Raw genomic sequence first — 19,115 nt, forward strand, 5'->3', positions numbered from 1 at the left:
TATATATAAAAGATCATATACAATATAATATAATCACTAAAATTCAAACATAGGAAGAATTAACTTGGGAAGAAAGTTGGTTTTGGATATTAACATTAGGCTAAACTAAGAATGATAAGTAGACTGATCTAATTTAAGCTACTTGATTTATGAATGAATGTATTATATATAAAAATAACTGCGTGAATATAGTATTTAGCAAGCGTAATGCATTTTTAGATTTCTCATTTGTTTATACAAAGTAATTATATGATGATTAAAGTCATGATCCTTTCTCCAATATATATATATTTGATTTCTCATATTGCCGTGTTTTCAGTTATGAATTCATAAGCTTTTGAACTTTGGCATGTTCATTTCAAACAAAATGTGAACCTGGAAAAATTTTGAGTCATAAAGTAAGTAATCTGAATATATGTTATAATAACAAGGCTCAAATTTTTGACAGTACTAAACAGGTCAACACCTTGTTCATATTATTAGGATGTAAGTGTATGAATCCTGATACCATTGAAATTTCTACATACTGTCACTGAAAAGCAGACATAGCCTGTGAAATTTTTGACCTCTACTTTGATGTTGGTTTCTCTCTCCTTTTCTCTATACTGAAATTTCTGTCAAATTCTACTTTTCTTATATTTATTAAAAGAAAGCATGATTTCAGTAAGAGACATTTTTGGTCCTTAATAATATGAATACTGTTATTATACAGTCACAGAATTTTAAGGTGAAAGGGAATATTTTTAGAGTGTATGATCTTTTGTGACTGGTTTCTTTCATTTACTGTAATATTTTTAAGATTGATTTATGTTGTAGCAGTCTTTATTGTTTTTATGGCTGAATAGTATTCTATCTTATGGAGATACCAAATTTTCTTGATTCATTCATCAGTCGATGGACAGTTGAGTTTGTTTTCACTTTTTGACTTTTATGAAAAATCCTGGTATAAACTTTTTTTTACAGGATTTTTGTGTGGATTTGTTTTAATTTTTTTTAGCTATATGCCCAGGAGTAAAATTGTTGCATCGTATAGTAACTATGTTTGAGCTTTTCAGGAATTGTTAGACTGTTATCCAAACTGTCTGCACCATTTTACAATACCACATTAATGTACAAAGGTTCTAATTTTTTCACATCTTTGTCACTATTTGTTATTATCCGCTTTGTTTCTTTTCTTTTCTTTTTTTTTTTTTGTTCTAGCCATCCTAGACAATAACCTCTTAAACTGGAGAGAACAATTAATTTAAAGTGTTAATTTTTTGTTTTTTGTTTTTTTTTGAGATGGAGTATTGCTCTGTCACCTAGGCTGGAGTGCAGTGGCACAGTTCTGGCTCACTGTAGCCTCTGCCTCTCAGGTTCAAACGATTCTCCTGCCTCAGCCTCCCAAGCAGCTGGGAATACAGGCACTTGCTGCCATACCCAGCTAATTTTTGTATTTTCAGTAGAGTCAGATTTCACCATATTGGCCAGGCTGGTCTCGAATTCCTGACCTCGTGATCCACCGATCCACCTTGACCACCCAAAGTGTTGGGATTACAGGCGTGAGCCACTGTGCCTGGACAAATTAAAGTGTTTTTTTTTTTTCTTCTTCTTCTTCTTTTTTTTGTTATTATTATACTTTAAGTTCATGTGCATAATGTGAAGGTTTGTTACATATGTATACTTGTGCCATGTTGGTGTGCTGCATCCGTCAACTCGTCAGCACCCAACAACTCATCATTTACATCAGGTATAACTCCTAATGCAATCCCTCCCCCATCCCCACTCCCCGTGATAGGCCCCAGTGTGTGATGTTCCCCTTCCCGAGTCCAAGTGATCTCATTGTTCAGTTCTCACCTATGAGTGAGAACATGCGGTGTTTGGTTTTCTGTTCTTGCGATAGTTTGCTGAGAATTATGGTTTCCAGCTGCATCCATGTCCCTACAAAGGACACAAACTCATCCCTTTTTATGACTGCATAGTGTTCCATGGTGTATATGTGCCACACTTTCTTAATCCAGTCTCTCACTGATGGACATTTGGGTTGATTCCAAGTCTTTGCTATTGTGAATAGTGCTGCAATAAACATACGTGTGCATGTGTCTTTATAGCAGCATGATTTGTAATCCTTTGGGCATATACCCAGTAATAGGATGGCTGGGTCATATGGTACTTCTAGTTCTAGATCCTTGAGGAATCGCCATACTGTTTTCCATAATGGTTGAACTAGTTTACAATCCCACCAACAGTGTACAAGTGTTCCTATTCCTCCACATCCTCTCCAGCACCTGTTGTTTCCTGACTTTTTAATGATTGCCATTCTAACTGGTGTGAGATGGTATCTCATTATGGTTTTGATTTGCATTTCTCTGATGGCCAGTGATGATGAGCATTTTTTCATGTGTCTGTTGGCTGTATGAATGTCTTCTTTTGAGAAATGTCTGTTCATATCCTTTGCCCACTTTTTGATGGGGTTGTTTGTTTTTTTCTTGTAAATTTATTTGAGTTCTTTGTAGGTTCTGGATATTAGCCGTTTGTCAGATGAGTAGATTGCAAAAATGTTCTCCCATTCTGTAGGTTGCCTGTTCACTCTGATGGTAGTTTCTTTTGCTGTGCAGAAGCTCTTTAGTTTAATTGGATCTTATTTGTTAATTTTGGCTTTTGTTGCTGTTGCTTTTGGTGTTTCAGACATGAAGTCCTTGCCCATGCCTATGTCCTGAATGGTATTACCTAGGTTTTCTTCTAGGGTTTTTATGGTATTAGGTCTAACATTTAAGTCTCTAATCCATCTTGAATTAATTTTCATATAAGGAGTAAGGAAAGGATCCAGTTTCAGCTTTCTACTTATGGCTAGCCAATTATCCCAGCACCATTTATTAAATAGGGAATCCTTTCCCCATTTCTTGTTTTTCTCAGGTTTGTCAAAGATCAGATGGCTGTAGATGTGTGGTATTATTTCTGAGGACTCTGTTCTGTTCCATTGGTCTATATCTGTTTTGGTACCAGTACCATGCTGTTTTGGTTACTGTAGCCTTATAGTATAGTCTGAAGTCAGGTATCGTGATGCCTCCAGCTTTGTTCTTTTGACTTAGGATTGTCTTGGCAATGCGGGCTCTTTTTTGGTTCCATATGAACTTTAAAGCAGTTTTTCCCAATTCTGTGAAGAAACTCATTGGTATCTTGATGAGGATGGCATTGAATCTATAAATTACCTTGGGCAATATGGCCATTTTCACGATATTGATTCCTCCTATCCATGAGCATGGTATGTTCTTCCATTTGTTTGTGTCCTCTTTTATTTCACTGAGCAGTGGTTTGTAGTTCTCCTTGAAGAGGTCCTTTACATCCCTTGTAAGTTGGATTTCTAGGTATTTTATTCTCTTTGAAGCAGTTGTGAATGGGAGTTCGCTCATGATTTGGCTCTCTGTTTGTCTGTTACTGGTGTATAAGAATGCTTGTGATTTTTGCACATTAATTTTGTATCCTGAGACTTTGCTGAAGTTTCTTATCAGCTTAAGGAGGCCAACATCATCCTGATACCAAAGCCTGGCAGAGACACAACAAAAAAAGAGAATTTTAGACCAATATCCCTGATGTACATCGATGCAAAAATCCTCAATAAAATACTGGTAAACTGGATCCAGCAGCACATCAAAAAGCTTATCTACCATGATCAAGTAGGCTTCATCCCTGGGATGCAAGGCTGGTTCAATATACGCAAATCAATAAACGTAATCCAGCATATAAACAGAACCAAAGACAAAAACCACATGATTATCTCAGTAGATGTAGAAAAGGCCTTTGACAAAATTCAACAGCTCTTCATGCTAAAAACGCTCAATCAATTCGGTATTGATGGAACGTATCTCAAAATCATAAGAGCTATTTATGACAAACCCACAGCCAATATCATACTGAATGGGCAAAAACTGGAAAAATTCCCCTTGAAAACTGGCACAAGACAGGGATGCCCTCTCTCACCACTCCTATTCAACAGTGTTGGAAGTTCTGGCTAGGGCAATCAGGCAAGAGAAAGAAATAAAGGGTATTCAGTTAGGAAAAGAAGAAGTCAAATTGTCCCTGTTTGCAGATGACATGATTGTATATTTAGAAAACCCCATTGTCTCAGCCCAAAATCTCCTAAAGTGTTTTTAAGAACTCTGTTGCTAGGCAGAGAGTAAATAGATTGATTTACTACATCATTTAATATACTAAATACTCATCTTAATATTTATAAAACTAAAGCTTACTTTATGAAAATGGTGTTTATTTTTACTATAAAAATGGTAAAAGTGGTGTGAAGTGGAATGTCACTGTGGTTTTGGTTTGCATTTCCCTAATGACTAATATTGTTGAACTTATTTTCATGTGCTTGTTGGCCATTTGTATATCTTCTTTAATATTTTATTTCTTTTTATTTATTTTTTTGGATCGGGTTTTCTTCTTGCCCAGGCTGAAGTGCGGTGGTGCAATCACGGCTCGCTGCCCCCTTGACCTCCTGAGCTCAATTGATCTGCCCACCTGAGTAGCTGGGACTGCAGGCACACACCACCATGCCCATCTAATTTTTAAATTTTTTTGTAGAGGTGGGGTTTCACCATGTTTTGCAGGTTGGTCTCGAACTCCTGGGCTCAAGTGATCCACCTCCCTCAGCCTCTAAAAGCACTGGGATTATAGGCATGAGTCACCCTGCCCCACCTAATATTTTCTTCTATTCAAATCTTTTGCCCACTTTTTAGTTGAGTTACTTGCCATCTTATAGTTGAGTTGTAGGAGTTATTTATTATATTCTAGATACTAGACCCTTATAAAATACATGATTTGCAAGTATTTTCTCCTATTCTATACATTGTATTTTCACTTCCTTGATGGTTTTCTCTGTCATATAAACATTTGTAATATAAAATTTTTATAATATGAAGTTATATTATAAACTTATATAATATAAATTGATATTATAAATTTTATAGTATAAACATTTGGCAAGACTTCATCTCTACAAAAAATTTAAAAATTACCCAGATGTGGTGGCTTGCGCCTATAGTCCTAGCTACATGGGAGGTTGAGGTGGGAGGATTGCTGGAGTCCAGGACTTCCAGGATGCAGCAAGCTATGATTGCACCACTGCACTCCAGCCTGGGCAACAAAGCAAGACCCTGTCTCTGTAAATTAGTTAACTAAATATATATAATACATGATATAAAATATGTAATACATACTATTTTATTATAATTATAAATTATATAAATACGTAATTTTATTTTACATAATTACATAAAGTATATAATATATAATGCAGAATTATGTAAAGAATATATATTATGTAATATATAATACATAAATATAAGCATAATGTAACAAGTTTTCCTGTGCTATATTGGAAATTATATTCTCACTTTTTTGATATTAGAAATTAACACCATTTCCACAAAGTATGATTTAGTTTTAGAAATATTAAGATGCATATTTAATTTATTAAATGATGTAGTAAATCAGTCTATTTACTCTCCACCTGAACAACACAGTTCTTAAAACACTTTAATCCTTCTCTCCAGATTAAGAGGTTATTGTCATATATTTCCTTTTATTTTTAAAACTTGATATCATTATTTTGTAATATAATTGCTTAGATTTGGCATATATAGAACTAAGGCAGAGGTTGGAAAACTTTCTCAACAAACTGCCAGATAGTAAATATTTTGTTTCATCAGCTATATGGTTTCTGTTTTAACTACCCTACCATGCTTTATAGTGCAGAGGCAGCCATAGACAATATGTCAATACACTGGTATTGACTGTGTTCCAATAAAACTTTATTTAAAGAATCTGGTGGTTGGCTGCATTTGGTCATGAGCCACATTTGCCTACCTATATGCTAGTGCTTTAGTCGTCATTCCTTTTCACAGCTTAGCCCTTCCTTCTTTCTCAGTTCATTTACTTCTGCCTGAAGTACATCCTTTAGAAGCTGTTTTTGTGATGATCTAATGTTAGCAAACTCAATTTTGTTTCTTTGCCTTTTTTTTTTTTTGAAAGATATTTTCTGGGTATATAAATCCTTGTTTATAGTTATTTTCTCCCAGCTCATTAAAGATACTGTTGTGCTGACTGTTGCTTTTCATTGGCCTTTTAGGAGATACAATGTCATTTCATGTTTCCTTGGAGGTCCTTTGTCCTTTTGCTCTGGGTTCTTTAAGGATCTTCTCAGTCTTTGTGTTTTAAAGTTTTAATATTGGAGAATATGAGTTCTGCAAGTTTTCTGGCATAATTTATTCAGATATTGCCTCTATTTCTTTCTTTCCATACATATGTTGGACTTTTTTGGTTTTTTTGCTGTATTTTCCATGTTGCTTCTTCACTCTTTGATGTTTTTTCTCTTTGACTTGCTGACCTGCATTCCAGTTAATCTCTTTAATCTAGTTCATTTTCTTTTTAGTTGTGTCTAATATTTTGTTAAAGTTGTTCATTGAATTTTTCAATGTCAACTGTATGAAAGTCTAACATACAGAAAATGGTACAACACTAAGTATACAACTGGCTACATTTTTGTCAGATAAACCCATACATGTTACTAGCACCTGAATAGAGATCAAGAATATTCTCAGTACTCAGAAGATCTCTTGGAGGCAAATTGTGTTTGACATCTAAAACCATAAATTGGTTTTCCTATTTTTGAACTTCATAGCACTTATTGAATAGCACTTTTATTGAATTTAAAATTTTACATGGGATATTCTTTTTATCTTGATTCTATTTAAAACTCTTTATTTATATTAATATTTTTAAGGCTTCCTTTTATTTCTTTCTACATGAAACATTTAACGTATATGATTGCCTAATTTCTGCTGACTCTTGCCTACTATACCTAATATTTCTTGTTTATTCTTTTCTTTTCTGTGCTCCTTATTTTCCTTAGAAATTTCTCTGTAGAAATGTTTTGAAGACTGGTCTGAAAGATTCCTCCTATGCAGGCCTGAATTTACTTCCAACATGTTGGTGGCATTACGAGTTCAGAACAATTTGAAACTAAATTCTTGATAAAAGCTTTTTATGCCACTTAGGTAATAAAAATTTAAGCTGCAACCTCTTATGAGGGCTGGTTTGTGATTGTGGGTTTTTTCCCCCCTCTATTCAAGGTTTCATTTTCTGGCAGCGTTTGTGAGAGGATCATATACAGAAGGGAAGAGCAGACAACTTTATTTCTAGTTTACCTGTACATGAATATTCTAGCCAGTTGCATGCCAGCTTTATCTTCTATTATTTTCTGCAAATGTGAGTTAGCTTCAGGCTTTATCTTCAGTCAGACTTCACTTGTCTTCGGTTCAGTGGTAAACACGGATGCTCAGTTTTAACCAACGTTGAAGTGCCTCAGGGCATTTACTTTTCATACCTCTGTGTTTCTGGCTTCCCTCAGCCTCTGGCTTTAATAATCTTTACTCTTTTTGGAAATTCATTAATAAGTTTAAGAAGATATCATTTGGTGTGTATGTGCATGCATGTGTATATGTGTACAACATTATATAAATTTTATTTATGGTATGTGTCACATATAAATATTGTTTAAATACAATATAGTCATCATTTTTATTTTTTTGGAGAGGGATCATTCAACATATTTATCATGTTGCTGTAAATAGAATCCCTCAGTTATGTTTTTTAAAGATGATGTGACACTACTATACTCTGTCTTTTCAAATGATTTTATAAAAGGTCTGATATGTAGTTCCCATAATTCTTTATACCTTCAATACTCATTTAAAATCTCTCTTATTTCTATGAAACTCCTGCCAACATCTACTGCTTGTCTTTTTCGTATGAAAAATTATTTTATTTTCATCTCGTTCTTCAAATACATCAAGAATGACTTAAGAACTGCAGAAGTCTCCATCTTTAAAGCATAAGATGCTATTATATTCTCAGGTGTTTTCTTTGTTTTTGTTTTTGTTTTCTTGCAAGAACTGAGATGGCAAGTTAGTTTATTTTGATCTTAAAGCAAAAAATCACATACCAGATGGAGAGGGCTTGAATCAAATTGAAATTTCCAGCCTATTTTTCATACTCCCTAAGAGAATATAGAGTGACTGCATAATCAACATTGAAACATAAAGTAGAAACAACTTTTTAACCATATGGTTGTTCTCATTGGTCAAACCTACTCTGAGAAAAAGAGATTATTTCAAGATATTTTAATTTTCTTTTGGTCTGAAAAAACTATAGAAATGAACTTCTTATGAATAACCATAAATTTGTCCCTTTTTCTGTTTTTAAGGTGGTGTTTATAAAAATATTTGGATATAAGCCTTTGATGCATACATGTTAAGAGTAATTTATTATTTGTCTTTACACATGTACCCAGATAGAAAACTTATTTGGAGGTTTATTTACACATTTCCAGTTTTCAAACAGCCCTTCTGGTTTCGGTGTCATGCCTGTATTCTCTTTTACAATCTTTCTTGAGTATTGGGACTGATGGCATGAATTAGACTGCTCTTTTATAGCTTCCCCCTCTGGTCCTCAGTCATTTGCTATTTACACACATTGCATTTTTTAAAAAATTGTGATATATTTCACCTACTGTCATTTCCTCTCTTGTTCTTATTAGTCCTTTTTGATTTATAATGCTTTTTCCTTTTCATTGTCATTTTGTTGGTTTCAAGATGTAGATAACTTTCAATCATTTATGTTCAAGCAGATAAGAGATGTCTAAATCCATGCCACCTCCTATTACACGCCTTTCCATTCTACTTCTCTGATACTATTGTTTTATATTTAGCTCATTTTTGTTCAGTGAATGTTTCTTGGTAAGTGTAGAGGATGGATTGGGGGTAATGGGAGAAAGTAGGAAACCTGAAGGCAAGATTAGTTAAATATTACAAATAGCCATTATAGCTTAGAAGAAAGGATTGTCAGAACCAGGGCAGCTCATCATCACTGGCCATCAGAGAAATGCAAATCAAAACCACAATGAGATACCATCTCACACCAGTTAGAATGGCAATCATTAAAAAGTCAGGAAACAACAGGTGCTGGAGAGGATGTGGAGGAATAGGAACACTGTTACACTGTTGGTGGGACTGTAAACTAGTTCAACCATTATGGAAAACAATATGGCGATTCCTCAAGGATCTGGAACTAGAAGTACCATATGACCCAGCCATCCCATTACTGGGTATATGCCCAAAGGATTATAAATCATGCTGCTATAAAGACACATGCACACGTATGTTTATTGTGGCACTATTCACAATAGCAAAGACTTGGAATCAACCCAAATGTCCATCAGTGAGAGACTGGATTAAGAAAGTGTGGCACATATACACCATGGAATACTATGCAGCCATAAAAAAGGATGAGTTTGTGTCCTTTGTAGGGACATGGATGCAGCTGGAAACCATCATTCTCAGCAAACTATCACAAGAACCGAAAACCAAACACCGCATGTTCTCACTCATAGGTGGGAACTGAACAATGAGATCACTTGGACTCGGGAAGGGGAACATCACACACTGGGGCCTATCACGGGGAGGGGGGTGGGGGGAGGGGGGAGGGATTGCATTGGGAGTTATACCTGATGTAAATGACGAGTTGATGGGTGCTGACGAGTTGACGGATGCAGCACACCAACATGGCACAAGTATACATATGTAACAAACCTGCACGTTATGCACATGTACCCTAGAACTTAAAGTATAATTTAAAAAAAAAATTACACAGCCCGAGAGAAAAAAAAAAGAAAGAGATACTGGGACAGAATAGAGAGAAATGTTTAAAAGGTTGACAAAAACTGTCCAAACTTAATGACTGGATTAGTTATGGATAGGAAAGGAGAGAAAAAAAAAATCTGTAGAATAACTCCATGGTTCCTGGCTTAGATGTCTGTGTACACATTTATATAGTTAATATTGTGGTTAGGAATAGAGAAAGAGGGCCAGTTCTGGGTGTGCACGGTGAGATGGATGAATTTAGTTTGGTCCATATGATTAAGGATCCATGGGACATTTAAGTAAATAAATCTGATGAGCTGCTGCATATATGGATCTAGAGCTCTAAAGAGGGATCATAGTTAGAGACACAAAATGTCCACAGGGAAAACATGAAAAAAAATGGGATTATCCAAAGTCATTTATAGAGTGACCAATGAAGTGGGATCTGCATATAACAAGGCGGGGAACAGTAATGTTATGGGATGAGGAAGGACGGAATAATTTGTGATAGAAACTACCAATAGAAGGTTAAGTAAGTGAGGAAAAACCGTGAAGCAGTAGTCTTATGGAAGACATAAGATTGGATCATGTATAAATGGTTGGATCATTTATAAATGTAGCCAATAAGATAAGGACTAAAAGCTATAAGATTTGACAATTTTAGGTAACTGGTTTCTTTTACCACAGTATTTTCAGAAGAAAGATTTTTTGTTTGTTTGTTTGTTTTGAGACAGAGTCTTGCTCTGTCTCCAGGCTGGAGTGCAGTGGCATGCTCACTCACTGCAATCTCTGCCTCCCGGGTTCAAGTGATTCTCCTGCCTCAGCCTCTCGAGTAGCTGGGACTATAGGCACGTGCCACCATGCCCAGCTAATGTTTGTATTTTTAGTAGAGATGGGGTTTCACCATGTTGGCCAGGATGATCTTGATTTCTTGACCTCTCGATTTGCCCCCCTTGGCCTCCCAAAGTGCTGGGATTACATCGTGAGCCACCGCGCCTGGCCAGAAGAATGATTTTAATGCCAGTCAGTGATGGTGGCTTGAGGACTAAAAAGGAAATGAAGAACTGATTTAATAAATAATTTGTTTAAAAATATTATTTGAGAAATGACAGGAGAAAAAGGATGGTACCTGAAAGTATATATACCTTGATATTCTTTGGGTGCAGGAAACAGAAACTAAGTCAGGATAATGAAAGCAAAAATGAAACTTAATGATTCATTGTCTATATTCTATTGTAGAAAACAACTTTGGTTTTTAGTTAAAGTTTTAATATTACTCCCACCATCTGACTCTGGTGGTTATGAAGACCATATGTTCAATTAAAAATTTCTTTTCTGCCGGGTGCAGTAGTGCATGCCTATAATCCCAGCTCTTTGGGAGGCCGTGGCGGGGAGATCACAAGGTTAGGAGATCGAGACCACCCTGGCCAACATGGAGAAACCCCGTCTCTATTTATATACAAAAAATTAGCTGGGCATGGTGGCATGTGCCTGTAGTCCCAGGTACTCAGGAGGCTGATGATGCAGGAGAATCACTTGAACCCGGGAAGCAGAGGTTGCAGTGAGCCAAGATTGTGCTACTGCACTCCAGCCTGGCGACAGAGCAAGACTCCGTCTTAAAAAAAAAAAAAAAAAACTTTTCTTTATCTTTGTTTTTGCTTGTCTTCATAACTCCTGAGAAAATATTTTTCTCTCTCCTTAGCATTGCTTATTTATCATTCTGGGATTCCAAATTTCTATTAAATTTGCAATTCTTTGAGACTAATTATTTAGATTCCAGATGGAATAAACCACAAAGAATATATTCTTATGTAACTAAGATTATATACTCAAACCTTTTATTTTTATGGAAATATTTTGGTATATTGCATCTGTTAATATCTATCTGACTTTATAAGCAAAAAATATGATACAAAATTTAATAATTTAAAAAATTACTCAGGATTATCATTGTGAATGCAACCAGAATAAATATAATACAATGAGACCTTTTTATTTACACCTTAAAGCCTTTTCAGTATACTGAGAAATATAAAAATGACATAAATTTGATTCAGTACACCTTGAAACATAATCTACAACTTTATAGGCAAGGGAGTTAGTTGGCACAGCATTCTAAGGGTATCTGTTTCTTTCTTTTAATTCCTAAAACCTAGGCTGATACTTACTTCAACCACCTGTCCTCTCTATCCCACTCAATCCTCCAGCCTTTTTTTGGATTTCTTTATTTTCCTAAATTTCCCATATTTGTCCCATTCATTCAGCAAATACATATTGAGCACCTACCATGTGGCAGTCACATAGAGAATACAGATTTGAACAAGACAGATATGGTGCTTGCTCACTGATATTTTACAAACTATTGGGAAGAGTAGTGCAATAAATAGTCCTTGGTTGAATCTTATGTATTACTGGCTATTGATATCTTTTCCTAAGGGTTTTAAAGATTAAATGAGATATACATTACTTTAAACAGTGTCTGGTAAATGCTCAGTAAAAACCATTATGGTTCTCAACATCTACGTAGGATTTCCAAATTCCATGGCCTGGTTTTCAATCTTTGCTGTTTCCCAGATACATTTTCTTTTCTTGGTCTCTTCTGCTGCCATGTTCCTGGAACCCTGTATGGAACTCTGTCTCTGTAATAGGCTTATAACTCTTCACTTCTTTTAATTCACTTATAGAATCACAAAGAAATAATGAAGTAATAAAGAAATAATGATAAAAAAGAATAAAGTAGAGTTTGCTGAAGATGTCCTACCATAGGGAAGAGGTGGTACTAGTTTACCCTGTATCAAACAGTCTTTAAAGTGGCTGTTAGTCTCTTAGACATGTTTGTACATCACAATGCTTATTTGGCCATTTTCTCTTCCTCTTTAATCTCTTGACCAAAGTAATTTGAAATTCCTCTCCTTTTATCATGCAGAGTAATTTAGTTATTTTTGCATGCAATCCTTTTCATGGCTTCCTTTCAATCTTAGGGTATATTTTAAAATCCTTAACATGACCAACAAGACCCCGTAAGAATTGGCCCTGCCCACCTCTCCAGTTGTATTTTCTGCTGCTCTCTCTGCTGCTTGCTTTGCCCAACTCTAGCCCTAGTATCCTTTCTGTGTTCTTGGAATAAGCACAGCACTGTCCTATCACACTGCCTTAGCCATGCTACAAACATGAATTCCTCCTTCCCAATCTATCCTCTAGGCATCTTTCTCCTTCTCCTCCTTCAGGCTTCAGGGTATTTCATTTATCAAGTCCCTCAACTCTGTGCTGTCTTTGTACTCCAGTCATCACTTTTACAAACTATCCTAATTTTAACTATTTTTGTTCAGTATCTCATTCCCCTACTAGGCTGAAAAGAGCAGGAGCCGTACCTGTCTTGTTCATTGCTGTATTCCCATTATTTAGCACAACACATGCCACAAAAGAGGAGCTCACTGTACATTCTCGGGCCACATGAAGTTTTCAAGTTATTCATGATAAATAGTTTTTGGTTACTATAAGGGAGGAAGAACTTAAGAAATTAAAAAGTTACCTTCTCACTTATCTTAAGATCCATAAACAATTGAAAAATAATTCCTGGTCTTTGCAAATTGAAAAAAAGGAAAAAGATGCATTACATAGATGATTAATAGGATGAACAAAAAATTCTCTATAGATTTGAGGCTCTGTCTTTACTGAACTTGGACTTCTGAAGTTCAGAATGATGAACTGTTTGCTGAAATGTGTCATCTGATTTCAATTGCTGTGGAAAGGGAGAGATGATCTCTAATATAGCCAGCTCCAATCTGTGTAGGGTGTTTGGGTCAAAATCAACATCTTGAGTTTCATTAGGGAGCACTTGCAGTGAGCCTTGCAGATGTAATTTGCTACATCCAGCCAACACCTCTGAGCAGATGGATTTCTACACTATGCTTAAAGAGGTTTGTTTTTTCTTCTTTGAATGAATTGCCTGTGACTTTTGTAAAATATTTTGACAGAAATGGAATATTGAGATCATTTATAAATTAAAACTTTGCTGTTGTTGGATTTAGTGAGTTTTAATAGAAACTGTTGTGAAAATTATTTAGCATTTATGAAAAACACAGGGGCTGCTTTTTCATGTAATTCTTGTTCACCTTAGTGGTTTATATGTATTGTTCCATTCTAGGTTTTTTAAGTCATAGTTTTATAATTATAATTTCCACTTGTTCTGAAAGATGATGATGTACTGTTAAAATTATTTTCTTTCCAATTTCACTTAGTGTGTTTGACTTTAATCTTCAAACTGTGTATGCAAATAGGATTCCTTGGGGAGAAAAGGAAGCTCAGAAACTAACTTCTAATTTGTTTTTGATGATGATGTTTTTAAATGAATTTCTTGGGAACAATCATGTATGTATTAGTAGTAAAATTAAGCTGTTGTACTACCTAAATATACTTAATATAATTGCTGTAGACATTATTCTTCTGTAAGTAGCTCACATTCAGCCTTCTTTGTCATTTATTTTGTTATGGGTTCTATAGCTTTTAAAGGCTGAAAAGGAACATCACCCTATTTATTCCTTGCTTATCAGTTTTGCATTTCCCAATCTCCTCCCTCTCCCCACCACACTTATTTTAAATACCAAACCAATATGGCAGACCTAACATGCTGTCATATTTTTCCTGATCACATTTTTAGACTTTATTTTTTTAAAGCAGTTTGAGGTTCATAGCAAAATTGAGAGGAGGGGACAGAAATAACTCATATATCCCCTGCTCCTAAACCTGCACAACCTCTCCAATTCAGTACTGATGAACCTACAGGGATACATAATTGTCACCCAAAATCTGTAGTTTACTAGAGGACTCACTCTGGGTGTTGTACATTCTATGGACTTGGAGAAATATATAATGACATGTATCTGTCATTATAGTATGCATAATATTTTTACTGCCCCCAAAACCACCTGTGCTCAACATACTCATTTCTTAGCCCCTACAAACAATGATATTTTCCCTGTCTCCATAGCTTTGTCTTTTTAAGAATGTCATATAATTGGCATCAAACAGTATATAACTTTTTCGTATAGGATTCTTTGACATAGTAATTTACATTTTTGCTTCTTCCATGTATTTCCATAGCTAGATAGATTTTAATTTTTTGAGACAGGGTCTCACTCTGTCACCCAGGCTAGAGTGCAGTGGTACGATCGTAGCTCACTGCAGCCTCAACTCCTGTACTCAAGTAATTATCCTGAGGAGGACTATTTGCTACCTCACCTGGCTAAATTTTTTTGTTTTTAAATTTTTGTAGAGACAGGGTCTTGCTGTGTTGCATAGGGTGATCTCTAACTCCTGGTCTCAGGTGGTCCTCCATCTTGGCCTCCTAAAACACTGGGATTACAGGTGTGAGCAGTGGCACCTGGCCGATAGCTCATTTCTGTTGTGCTAATATTTAATTGTCTGAATGTACTACAGTTTATCCATTCATGTGTGAATAGACATCTTGGTTGCTTCCAAGTGTTGGCAATTTTAAATAAAGTTGCTATATTCCTCCATCTGCAGGTTTTTGTGTGAACCTATGTTTCCAGCTTCTTTCGACAAATACTAAGGTACATACATGATTGCCAGATCGTATGGTAAAAATGTTTAGTTTGGTAGTATACCACCAAACTGTCTTCGTTTTGCATTCCCACCAACAATGAGTGGGAATCCCTGTTGTTGCACATACTCACTAGCATTTGGTGTTCTGAATTTTGGCCATTCTGATAGGTATGTAGTGGTATCTAAATGCTGTTTAAATTTAGTTTCCTGATGACATGTTCTGTGAAGCATTTTTTCATATGCTTATTTGCCATCTATATATTTTTGATTGATGGGTCTGTTAAGGTCTTTGGCCCATTTTTAAAAATAGGCTTTGCTTATTGTTGAGTTTTAAGAGTTCTTTGTATATTTTGGGTAACAGTCCCCTATCAGATGTTTTGGCAAATATTTTCTCCCAAATTTGCTTTTCTTTTTGTTCTCTTGAGTGTTTTTGTTTGCAGAAATTTTTAATTTTAGTAAAGTCCAGATTATCAGTTCTTTCTTTAATGGATCAAGCATTTGGTGTTACATGTAAAAAGTCATCAAAAAGTCAAGGTTATCTAGATTTCCTCCTGTTATCTTCTAGGAGTTGTATAGTTTCATGTTTTACATTAGGTCTTGTACTAGTTTGTTCTTGCATTGCTATAAAGAAATACCTGAGACTGGGTAATTTATAAAGAAAAGAGGTTTAATTGGCTCACAGTTCTGCTGGCTGTACAGGAAGCATGGTGGCATCTGCTTTGCTTCTGGGGAGGCCTCAGGAAACTTACAATTATGGCAGAAGACAAAGCAATAGCCAGCACTTCACAGGGCTGGAGCAGAAGGAAGAGAGGGAGGGTGGAGGGTGATTTCACATACTTTTAAACAGCCAGCTCTTACTGAAGTATAATTTATATAATGTAACATTAACACTTGTAAGTATACAATTCTGTTATTTTTATTAAATTTATTAAGATGTATAACCATGACCATAATACAGTTTTAGAACATTTCCATCATCCCAAAAGTTTTCTTGTGTCCTTTGTAGTTGATCCCTGCTCCTACCTACAGCCCTAGGCAACCCTGATCTTCTTTCTGTCCCTATAAATTTGCCTTTCCTGGACATTTTAATACACTGGAATCATACAATAGATAGTCTTTTGCATCTGGCTTCTTTCACTTAGTGTAACATTTTGGTATTCTTCCATGATGTAACATGTATCAGTAGTTTGTTCCTTTTTATTGCTGAGGAGCATTCCGTTGTATGATAATGCTACATTTTATTTATCAACTCACCAGTTGATATATATTCTACTTTTTGCCTATAGTGAATAATGCTGTTATGTACATTTGGGTACATGTGTTTGTATGGACAAATGTAACTGATCATTGATAGAGTCTTTACAGTGGAATTATTGGGTTGAATGGTAAATTTATGTTGAACAGTTAAAGAAACTCCCAAATCACTTTCTAAGTGTTTACACCGTTTTACATTCTTATGCTCGATTTGTTAGGGTTTTACTTTCTACATATCCTTACCAACACTTGGTATTTTAGCCATTCTGATGGAGATACATATAGTGATATCTTATTGTGGTGTCAATTTGCATTTTGTAATGACTTATAATGTTTCATGTTTTTCATGTATGTAATAATTTATATACCTTCTTTAATGAAATGTCTATTCAAATCATTTTCCCATTTTAAAGTTTTCTTCTTATTTTTGAGTTCTAAGAGTTTTTTTTTAAATATATTCCAACTGTCTTTTTTTCTGATATATGCTTTGCTAGTGTTTTCTTCCTGGCTGTGTGGCTGTGTGGCTGTGGCTTTTCTTTTCTTTTTTTTATTTTTTGAGATGGAGTCTCACTCTGTTGCCTCAGCTGGAATGCAGTGGCACAATCTTGGCTCACTTCAGCCTCCGCCTCCTGGGTTCAAGCAATTCTCCTGCCTCAGCCTTTCAAATAGCTGGAATTATAGGCATGAGCCACCATGCATGGCTAAATTTTGTATTTTTAGTAGAGATGGGGTTTCACCATGCTGATCTGTCTGGTTTCAAACTCCTGGCTTCAAGAGATCTGCCCGCCTCGGCCTCCCAAAGTGCTGGAATTACAGGCATGAGCCATCACGCCCAGCGTGATGAGAATCTGGTTATAAGAATCTAATCTTTTCATTTTCTTTTCTTTTCTTTTTTTTTTTCGAGACGGAGTCTCGCTCTGTCGCGGCCCAGGCTGGAGCGCAATGGCCGGATCTCAGCTCACTGCAAGCTCCGCCTCCCGGGTTTACGCCATTCTCCTGCCTCAGCCTCCGGAGTAGCTGGGACTACAGGCGCCCGCCACCTCGCCCGGCTAGTTTTTTGTATATTTTTTAGTAGAGACGGGGTTTCACCGTGTTAGCCAGGATGGTCTCGATCTCTTGACCTCGTGATCCGCCCGTCTCGGCCTCCCAAAGTGCTGGGATTACAGGCTTGAGCCACCGCGCCCGGCTCATTTTCTTAATAGTTACTTTTGAAGCATAAACATTTAAAATTCGTTGAAATCTATTTTGTCAATTTTTCTTTCTTTTATGAATTGTGCTTTTGGTATCATTGTCTTAGCTCTTACATTTAGATCTATGATGCATTTCAAGATAATTTTGCTTATAATGTGAAATAGGGTCTAAGTTCATTTATTGCATGTGGATATTACAATTGTCACATTACTATTTGTTTAAAACACTATCGTTTCTCCACTGAATTGTCTTGGCATCTTTGTTGTAAATCAGTTTATCATTAATATAATTTATTCCCCCTGGACTCTTACTTCTGATCCATTGATATAAATGCTTGTCCTGGTGTCTGTATTATAGTCTTGATTACTGAAATGTCAAAGTAAGTTTGGAAATTAGGTCATGTAAGTCAGAGGTCCCCAACCCATGGGACATGGACTGGTGAGTGGTGGGTGAGTAGGCATTACCACCTAAGCTCTGCCTCCTGTGAGATCAGTGACAGCATTAGATTCTCATAGGAGTGTGAACCGTGCATACGAGGGATCTAGGTTGCGTGCTCCTTATGAGAATCTAACTAATGCCTGATGATCTGAGGTGGAACAGTTTCATCCCCAAACCACCCCCTAACCCCAGAACATGGAAAAATTTTCTCCACAAAACCAATCCCTGGTGTCAAAAAGGTGGGGGCCGCTGATATAAGTCATCCAACTTTCTTCTCCTGTTTTGAAATTATTTTGTCTGTGTTTTTCATGTTTTATAAACATTTTGACATCTGTTTATCAATTTCTATAAAAAGAGACTGCTAGAATTTTGGTAGGAATTGATTTTAATTTGTAGATCAAGTGGGAAAATTTGCCATCTTGACATTATTGAGTCTTTGGATCTGTGAACACAGAATGTTTATTTAGATCTTCAGAAATGTTTTGCAGATTTCAGTATACTAGTCTTATACTTCTTATGTTAAATTTATTCCTATGTATTTTACTTATTTGATGCTATTGTGATGGAATTATTTTCTTATTTTTCTTTTTGTATTCTTTATTCCTGGTATATAAAAATACAGTTGAATTTTTTGTATTTTTCTTCTATCCTGAGACCTTGCTGAACTATGGTTTACTAGTTCTAGTTGTCTTTACTTTTTGTTCTCTGGGATTTTCAATATATTAAATCATGCCATATGTGAATAAAGACAGTTTTACTTTTTTCTTCAGAATGTCTTGTGTAATTTTGCATAGAAATAGTGAGAGCAGACATCCTTGCTTTATTCCCAATCCTAGAGGGAAAGCATTCAGTCTTTCACCATTAAGAATGATTGTAGCTGTGAGTTTTTCAGAGATGCCCATCATCATTTTGAGAATGATCCCTTTTATTCCTAGTTTAATTGAGACCTTTTATTTATTTCTTTTTTTGAGAGAGAGTCTCACCCTG

General features: G+C 35.7%; 1 protein-coding gene across 36 annotated transcripts in view; it reads left to right on the forward strand.

The window, feature by feature from the left end:
• The window catches only part of VPS13B (vacuolar protein sorting 13 homolog B), an 857,597-nt gene that overhangs the window by 411,505 nt on the left and 426,977 nt on the right, over positions 1–19,115 (forward strand). The window lies entirely within an intron of this gene.

The sequence above is a fragment of the Macaca fascicularis genome, chromosome 8 (genome assembly GCF_037993035.2).
Source record: "Macaca fascicularis isolate 582-1 chromosome 8, T2T-MFA8v1.1".
Lineage (NCBI taxonomy): Eukaryota > Metazoa > Chordata > Mammalia > Primates > Cercopithecidae > Macaca > Macaca fascicularis.